The sequence below is a fragment of the Mesocricetus auratus genome, unplaced genomic scaffold (assembly GCF_017639785.1).
Source record: "Mesocricetus auratus isolate SY011 unplaced genomic scaffold, BCM_Maur_2.0 Super-Scaffold_100031, whole genome shotgun sequence".
Lineage (NCBI taxonomy): Eukaryota > Metazoa > Chordata > Mammalia > Rodentia > Cricetidae > Mesocricetus > Mesocricetus auratus.
Window position 1 is genome coordinate 15,897,694 of NW_024429212.1, and position 10,038 is coordinate 15,907,731.

The window sequence follows — 10,038 nt, forward strand, 5'->3', positions numbered from 1 at the left end:
GCCTGCACGCTGCCACACCCCACCAAAAGGATAAAGGACTAAACCTCTGAAACTGTGAGCCAGCCCCAATTAAATGTTGTCCTTTAGAAGAGTTGCCATGACCGTGGTGTCCCTGCACAGCCATAGAACGCCGACTTAGACAGTTGATAAGATCAAGCATTTGACTCACAACTGAGAGACAAACACAAAGTCACAGGTAAATACCTCTACCCAGAGGTTCTCTGCAACTAACCAACCCCGCTGCAGTTCCATCAAATTTCCACACACATGAAACTCGACAATGCTCCTTTGTTGCTCATTTTTTTTCCAGTAAAAGTATCCAAGTATTCTGTAATATTTTCTTTAAATCCATCAGAGGAAAGAGATCAAAGAGATCCGCCTTCCTCTACTTCCCAAGTGCTGGGATTAAAGGCGTAGGCCACCAACACCCAGCCTTATCATCTTTACATTTACTTACTTACTTATGGACACAGGGTCCAGACTGGCCTCAAAATCCCCTTGTAGTCAAGGATGACCTCGAACTTCAGAACCTCCTGCCTCAACCTGCTAAGGGAGAGGGTCATATCATCTAACGCCACATCTTGTTCACACAGCACTGGGAACTGTACTCAGGGGTTTGTGCATACTAGACTAGAACTCAAGCAGCTGAGCTACATTTCCAGCCCCGTACCAAATACTGTTCTATAACCATGTTGAAAGAAAGGAAAGAACGGTAGCTGTAACATCTTATCCTAGTTGGGGTTACTACTGCTGTAGTAATGCACCTTGATTAAAAGCCAGGAGGGGAGGAAGGGGTTTATTCAGCTTACACTCCCAGTCCATCACTGAGGGGATCAGGACATCAACTCAAGCTGGCCAGGAACCTAGAGGCAGGAGCTGATGTAGAGGGACACTGTTTAGGGGCTTACTCACCCAAGCTTGCTCAGCCCGCTTTCTATAGAACAACAACAAAAAAAAAAAACCCACCAGCCCTGGTGTGGCACCACCCACAAAAGGCTGGGCCCTCCCCCAATCAATCACCAATTAAGAAAATGCTCCACAGGTTTGCTCACAACCTAAACTTACTGAGGCATTTTCTTAATTAAGGTTCCCTCCTCTCGGACGACTTTAGCTTGTGTCAAGTTGACATAAAACTAGCCAGCACAACCGACCCCTTGTCAACTTGAAACACAAACACATCACCATCAAGTCACAACCTTTTCTTTCTTGTTCATCCACAATATGAAACATTTTACAAACTTAAACAGTTTCATGGCCTTTAAAAATTCAAACACTTAAAAACTCAGTCTCTTTTTAAACCCAAAGTCTTTTAAAGTATAATGTCTCTCAGCTGTGGGTTCCTATAAAAGAAAAAATAAGTTAAATATTTTCTTACTTCAAGACAGAAGAACCAGGGCATAACCATAATCAAATCAAAGCAAACCCAAACTCACTCATGATTTTGGGGGGCTCTCCAAAGGGCTTGGGTCGCTTCTCTGGCTTTGCACTATGCAGTAGACAAAGCTTGTCTTCTAGGCTCAGGCAGACTCCACTCCACAGCTGCTGCTATCTTGGTGGGACCTACAAAATGCTAGAGTCCCTTGCTGCAACTGGGCTGCGATTTCACCAAAAGCGTCTTCCTGTGTTTCTTCAGGGACTCCAGCCCTGCTACACAACAGCAAGCCTCAGCCGCTCTCCATGACCCCTTCATGCCTTCAAAACCAGTACCTGGTGGTGCACACCTTTAGTCCCAGCACTCGGGAGGCAGAGGCAGGCGGATCTCTGTGAGTTTGAGGCCAGCCTGGTCTACAATGCAAGTTCCAGGACAGCCTCCAAAGCTACAGAGAAACCCTGTCTCAAAAAAACAAAGCAAAACAAAAAAAGACCACCTGGGCGACTATTACAGTACCAAACATCTAGAGCACAGCGTCTGTGTGTGAACTCAGAGGAAACACTTCCCAGGAGATTTCACCTTAGTAATGCTGGTGTCTTCATCACCATCAGTTTCTTGTCCCCAGCTTGACCAGCAGCAACTGCACCAGCAACTCAAACGTTTTACTTCAGTGGCTCTGGTCTCGTTAATCACAGTTGATTCTTCAGCCTGAGCTAACCGTAACCACACATTTTTAACTCAAAAATAGCAAAGGATCCTGATAGCTTAAAGTTTCCTGTGAAATTTCACAAGCCAGGCCTCCATCATCTGCAATTCTGTTGACATTCTGATCTTTCAAGGTCGTACAGAATAGCCAGAAAAGCCCCCAATACTCAATGGCTCTCCTAGCCCAAAGTTTCAAAGCCCTTCCACAACCCTCCCCAAAACATAGTCAGGTCTGTCAGTCAATACCCCACTTCTGGTACCAAAATCTGTATTAGTCAGGGTTCTCTAGAATAACAGAACTTATAGGATGAATCTCACTATATATTTTTAAACTGAATATATAATTTAATTTTATGTATTTATTCATCATATATTTGTTATTTATCATATATTATGTATTAATTATATATATGCTTATTAAAATGACTTACAAGCTGGGGTCCAGCTACTCCAACAATGGCTGCCTGTGAGTGGTAGGTCCAAGAATCCAATAGCTGTCAGGTCCTTAAGGTTGGACACCTCAGCTGGTCTTCAGTACATGTTGGAATCCCAAAGAAGTAACCGCCAAAGCCAATGAAGGAATAGACTTGTCACCAAGAGAAATAACGAGCAGGCAAACAGCAAAATCTCCCTGCTTCCATGGCCTTCACGGTAGGCTTCCAGCAGAAGGCGTGGCCAACGTTAGAGGCCGGGTATTAGTAACTCTGAAGATCTGGGTTAAAGGTTATGTCTTCCCACCTCAAAGATCCAAATTAGAAGTAGATCTTCCCATTTCAAATGATTTAATTAAGCAACAGTCCCTCATGTGTGCTCGACCATTTTGGGGGTTTAAGTTGACAACCAAAATAGCCATCAAAGCTTTGAAAAATAGATTCAGAAAATGTAGTCAGAAATAGAAAAGTAAGTCTAACGTGCTGTTGTAATATTAATTTTTTCACGTGCATTTCTCCTAATTGCCTAATTCATCTTCCATGGAATATTGTTTATGGCGTGGTCTCCATGCAGCTGATGAATGGGTTCTATTTCACCCCATTTTCTCTTCTAATATTCAGTGCCCATGAAGATGCACACATCTCTGCACGCCAACACCATAGGGAAGAATAGATCAAAAACCATAAAACACCATCTGCATCTTAGAAGTAGCAGGGTACTCTATATAACTAGTGTCTCACCCAACGCTACAGTCTGGATCTGGAATGTTTTCCCAAGTGTCACACGTTGGAGGCTTAGTCCAACTTAGCAATGTCAAGAGCTGGTCAGGGCAGCATGAACCACACCTAGGGAGACTTCCCAGTCACTAGGGTTGTGCCCTTGAAAGTGACAGAGGGGTAATAGACTCTCCTCTTCCTCTCTGGGTTTCCCAACCATAGAGTGAGATCTTCATCACATGATATACTCCACAGGCCCCACAGCAACAGAACCAACCCCTGTAACTATGAGCATAAAAAAATCAATCAAACGAACAAACAAATAAATTTCCCCCTTTTAAGTTGACTGACACATGTGTTACATTACAACATCAGCAAGCTAACACATCTGGTGAGGATGCCTACAAGCCAGTTCCCTCCAGGACCTGACTCTTTGCAGCTGAGAATCAGTTCAATCAGAATTTACCAAGTTTGGGTACATAAAATCCCTAAGAGAGTAATGCATAAATCACGTACTAAATAGTATGAATTTATGGAAGAATTTTTCTTTTGCTGCCAAGCTCAATGAAATATTCAGTCAGATTGATCAAAAATATTTCCTGCCTGTAGAGAAGGGTATTATACCAGGAATACCCCGGGTACTAGTCAGGGTTGTAGAGGGACAGAACAGACAGAATTAACATGCTGACATGATACAGTCTGGGTTTTCCAGGAGGCCATCTCCACAAGGCTGGCTGATCTGGTACTGCAGGCTGGGAGGAGCCCCTGGTCTTCAATGCTCGCTGGAAGCCTGAAGCTGACACTTCGGGGGAATGCAGCACTTGCCATGGAGAGTGACAGCAAGCAGACCAAAAGCAAAAAGCTTTCTCTGTCTACCTCCTTTATCTGGGCTGCCACCAGAAGGTACCGTTTAAAGTGGGTCTTATCACATCAAATAACGGGATGGAGAAAATCCCTCACAGGGATGTCTAGTTGATCCCAAATCCAGTTGAGCAGACATCCAAGATGAATCTGCATATCCAGTAACTTGCTTTATACACACAGAACTAGATGAATATGATTTTAGCAGCCGTTTCAAAAACTTTAAGAGAAATTTTAAAATGCCTTTACTTTATTTGTATGTGTATGAATGTGTTTGCCTGCCTGTATGAATGTGTACCACAGGTGTGCCCAGTGCCCGTGGAAGACGGAAGAGTGAAGTTGGAAGAGCGTGTCTGATCTGGAACTGGAGTTATGGGTGATTGTGAGCTATCACGTGGGTGCAGGGAACCAAACCTAGATCCGCTGAAAGAGCAGCCAGTGCTCTAAGCTGATGAGTCGTCTCTCCAGCCCCTCCCCCATTTTTGATATAGGCTCTCAGGAATTCCCCACTGTGTAGCAAGCAGAGGGTGGCCTTGAATTTATTCTCCTGCCTCCGTCTCTGGAGCTCTGAGGTTAGAGGCATGCACCATCACACGCCCGTACAGTGCCGAAGGTCCTGTCCAGGGTTTCATGCTTGCCAAGGCAGTATCCTTGTGATAGATATACCCTCAGTCCCAGGGCATGTTCTTCTTTGCCCTAAGAAATAAGTCTTCCACCTGACAAATTAATAAACCAAGAATAAGAACCTTTCCTAGAATCTCACGATGTAGGCTCAAGCTGGGGGATTCTGACATAACAGGTCATTTCTCCTAAGGCGGTTTTATCTTCAAGACTCCTCATAAATACCCGGAAAGACAACTTTATGGATACCCAGGCAGTGTGAGATAGAATCTCTCCTTTCCCACATCAAGATGAAGGCAAGACTGGAGGAATGAGAAATGATGGGGCCAAGTGTGATTGATCAGACTAGGAAGTTCAGGCAGGTGTGTCAGGTGACCTCGTCAGGGGACTCTTGAGGCTTGGGAGGATCAGAAACAGTGCCTGAGCACCACCCCAGAGAAGGGAGAAAGGAGATGCTATCCAAAGGGTTGGAGAGAGAAAGAGGCAAACCACTGTCCTTTACGACCTGCCTAGGAAGAGATCTAATCACGAACCAACATCCCAACAACACACAAAGGTGATGTGGGCAATGCTGTCTCTGGGGAAGAAGAGGCTAACAGGGCCCAACCCCCGCCTTGTCCATTTTCTAAACATTCCTCACCTTCCCTCGTGTACCTTTCCGATGCTGCCTGCTGGAAGCGTAACCAGACTGAATGATTATACCAGCTAACTCCTCCATCTCAGGTATGATTGGTAAAATGTGCTGAGGGCAACCTGTCTGCTTCTCAAACCATGGGCTTTGAACCATCTGGAATGCAAGAGAAAGCAGCGCGATTACCAGCTGATGTAATGCTGTAAGTACCCACAAGAGGTGGGTGCTGGGAGCACTCTGTATTCTTGGTGTGCTCCATGCTCTCTCTCTCTCTCTCTCTCTCTCTCTCTCTCTCTCTCTCCCTATCTAATATCTATCTGTCATCTATCTCTATCATCCATCTATCATCTTATCTATTGATCTATCATCTACCTATCTATCATCTATTTATCTACCTACCATCTATCTATTTATCTATCATCTGTCTTCATCTATTTATATATCATTTATCTATCAAAAATCTATCATCATTTATCTCTCTCTCCTCTTTCTCAGTTTCTCATGCAAGTGTTTCATCGTTGAGTTACACCCCACCCTTAATTTTCCTTTTGAATGACAAGTGAAAAACTTAAGAACTATACATAGTATTAGAGTGTCATGTGATGTTTCAATATATGAATTCATCATGTAATTCATCTCAGGGCTGGTGAGATGGCTTAGCAGTTGAGAGTTTCGATGCCAGCACCCTCGTGACAAGCTGGGCATCTAATGCATGCCTGTAGTCGTAGCTCCTATGACTCCAGAGAAATCTCTGGGACTTGCTAGCCTTGCTGAGAAAAATGTAAATGCTAGGTTTAGGGGGGGAAAAACCGACTCAAAGGACTAGTGTGGTGATATTTTGTTTATAGGATCTAATAGATAAAGCTTGCCTGAAGATCAGAGTGCAGAGATAACACACTAGTTGGCCATAGAGGCAGATGGATCTCTGTGAGTTCAGTAAAAAGGACAGTTTATCACACAGCTTTTGAAACACATAGCACATCACCATATATAACCATCTTGCACATCAGAGCTTCTTGCTCCTAAATTAGGGTCATCAACCTTCCCCCACGGCTTCCTGCTTCACTTCCCGGTCTCATAAGCACCTTGACCACCGTTCTGTGGCATCAACTCATTTATATTCCCCGTATCAGTAAGAATGTGCAATATGTGTCTTTCTGAACCCCGCCAGCGGAGCAAGGGAGAGCGGACGTCTCTTCAAGGTTTTCTTTCTTTCTTTCTTTCTTTCTTTTTTTTTTTTTTTTTTGGTTTTTCGAGACAAGGTTTCTCTGTATTGTTTTGGAGACTGTCCTGGAACTCACTCTGTGGGCTGGCCTCGAACTCACAGGGATCCGCCTGCCTCTGCCTCCCGAGTGCTGGGATTAAAGACGTGCACCACCACCGCCCAGCTTCAGTCCTTTTCTTTTCAAAGATGATTTCTGTAGGTATTTTGTCACAATGATACAAACCCAACACAATTTCCTTGGGCTATGTAATGAATATACATTGGATATTTTCTGTGTTTCCACATAAATGCTAGGACATTTCCCTAGTTCTTGTGAGGGATTGGTGTTTTAGTGGGGAAATCGCATAGTCAGTGTTGGAATTGCTGGGTCATCACCGACTTCTCCCAAGAGCATGGTCTACCATGCCTTTTGTTGTTGTTTTGTTTTAAGATAGGGTCTCACAATGTAACCCTGGCTGGCCTTGAAATCACTGATTCCTCTGTCTCTACCTCCTGAGTCCTAGCATTAAAGGTGTGTGTTGCATGCCCAGCTTCTATTGCTTCGTTATTTTTGTTTGTTTGTTTGTTTGTTTGTTTGTTTGGAGAGAGGGTTTCTCTGGGTAGCTCTGGCTGTCCTTGAACTCACTCTGTAGATCAGGCTGGCCTTGGAACTCAGAGATCCACCTGCCTCTGCCTCCCCAGTGCTGGAATTAAAAGCGTGCACTGTCATGCCTGCCTGCCTTCCTTATTCTCCTTCTTTTTTTTTTTTTTTTTTAACTTCAGGCACTTAAAACCCCTTTGAGTCCCTTGAAATGCAACAGGTCCTGTTAGTTACCTCATCCTCACCCCCAGTTTGGCAGGCTCTCTGCACCCGCCACTGTGAGCTGTCGGCTAGCTCTGCTACTCCCCTACAAGGCACCATCATACGCCAGGAACCTGCACAGGCCCTGCTCATGACCTAAAGTATACATGTTCACAAGCAGTGCTGAGACCCCTGTCTGAGCATTGATTTCCATACACTATATTCTATAAATATTTGCCTACAATGCATTAGGGCCCACCGATTCAACTAAATATCCCTCCACCAGGGAAACTGTCCCTCTGTCTCACACTCACACAGCAGTCTATGCTTCTGTTACCCTTACTTACCTCGTATGACATTAAACCCCACTCCCACCATACTTAAAAAAAAGGCGGGGGGGGGGCTCCACGGGGCGGCACAATAGCGCCAATCCCGTCGACAGAACTGTGGGTGACCCAGCCCCAAAGTTGTGAGCATGGGAGAGCCGTCCCCATGTGGCAGCATAGGGAGGGTATGTCAGCACCCCACCCCACCCCACCCCACCCATCAACAGGAGAGCAGGCCCTGCCCCCATCCGCGGCAGCACTCAGGAGAGTGGCCCCCAGGCCACGCCTGGACAGCCCAGGAGAGCCGGCCCTGAAGATACAGGTGTGGAAGATCCCACCCTGAGGACGGGAAAGCAGAACTGCGCCCCGACCCCTGCTCTCAGCCGCAAGGGGAGAACTCACCAAGGCCGACGCTGGAGGGCTCACCCTTGTGGTGAGGACAAGGGAGAGAGGTGGCGGGCTGATGAGCCCTGCAACTACCGGGGCCCAGAACCAGACTTATGGGTTGGCCCCGCCCCAACATCCACCCCATCTGAGATCTGCCGGAGCCCGTGAAGGGAGCCGTCCTGCTGGGTCTCCAAACCGCAGGGCCACTGCAGGATATCCAAGAAGAGTCCCAGTGAGGGCCCAGCATGGATAGTGTAGCGGAAGCCAGAGGCCTCGAAGCAGACCAATGGACTCCTTGCAAGGAACACTTGCCAGTGAAGACACAGGACAAAGGGTTTACTGCGTAACTCACCGTGCCACAGTGCAGCTTCCGTGAGATCCGGGCATCTTTTCTTTCTTCTCTTAAGCTCTGTCTGCGTGGGGGGGAGGGTGGGGGGGAGTGGGAAATGAATGGGATTGAGGTGCGTGGTGGAAAGACGCAAAGAAAGTTTAAAAACGAAATGGGCTGGCTGGGGAGATGGCTCAGAGGTTAAGAGCACTGGCTGCTTTTCCTGAGGTCCTGAGTTCAATCCCCAGCAACCACACGGTGGCTCGCAACCATCGTAATGAGATCCGGCGCCCTCTTCTGACCTGCCGGTGTACATGCAGACTGAACACTATACACAGTAAATAAATTTAAAAAAAGAAAAAGAAAAAAAAAAAAAAAAAGAAATGGGCTCCAGGAATTCAGTTTCAGAAAGTACGAGGTCATTTTATTGTGAGATTAAGGAAGTGTTTCCAGTCACCCTGCATAGCGGCAAACGGTCTTCTAAATACTATGCTTGCAGCCCCAATCAGAGAAGCCCCTTCCAACAGTAACAGGGGTGAGTATAATCGTGGCTGCCTAAGATGCAGGAAATAAGTGATTGATCACTTACACCAGCTCTCTGAGGCTCCGGAACGCGGCGGAAGAGAGGGTGGGGAGTATGTACGGGCCAGAAGACTGGCCGAAGGATTTGGAATACTGTTGTCTAAATTCCACTCGAGTGCTGAAACCACTAACTCACCAGCCGTCGTTATCTGCCCTGCACCCACGCAAGACAGCCAAGGAAGGAGGAGGGGTACACAGAGCGGAAACTCTCAGCAATCAATGGACCAGGAGAGGGGGGATCAATATCTTTAGCTGTGTGCCCTCTGATGAGCCCACCAGGCTCCAACAGAGAGCTTCGGGGAGGGGGAGGGCCGACGTGATTGGCGGGGAGGAGGGAAGTGAGAATGGTCAATATGCAATCGTAAAAAAATGAAAGTGGGATTCACAAATTGGAGTGTAGGGTTTGTTTGTTTGTTTGTTTGTTTGTGTTATAGGGGAAAAAAGTTTGTTTCATGTTGCCTCAGGCTGGCCTTGAACTCCCAAGCCAGCACGCCCGTTTTGGGTGTGCCGAGTGGAATCCAGGGCTCTGTGCATGTTAGACGAGCATCTGGTTAAATGCTCAGTGGTCAGGAGCTCACACTGCTCTGGCAGAGGACCAGAGTTCAATTCCCAGCACCCATGTCAGGTGACTGTAGCTCCAGTACCAGGGGTCCAACCAACCCCATCTTCTGGCTTCTGTAGGCACTGCACCTACACGTACAAACTCACGCTCAGATAAACATAACGCAAGTAATTTCTAAGTGCTAAATCTTTATCTCGAGCACAGTTTGGATAACAGATTGTTGGGAAGCCCTTCCACGTTGCATAACTCATTATTATGTATCAGATGGGAGTGTCAGATTAAATTTCCCCTCTATCCTCTCAAAGAGGATGTCAGTGGCTGAAAGGGTTGCTTTATGGTACCCAGCCTGCTAAACTTTCTGGGTTCAGTCCCAGTGGCAGAGACAGAGACAGAACAAACACAGATCTGTCTGGGACGCAGTAGGAAAGTCCATATGAGATGGCGATTCTGGGTGGGAATCTAGCGTGTGTGGCTGTCGATTTAGTGTCTACCAAGGTTTACCAGAAGTG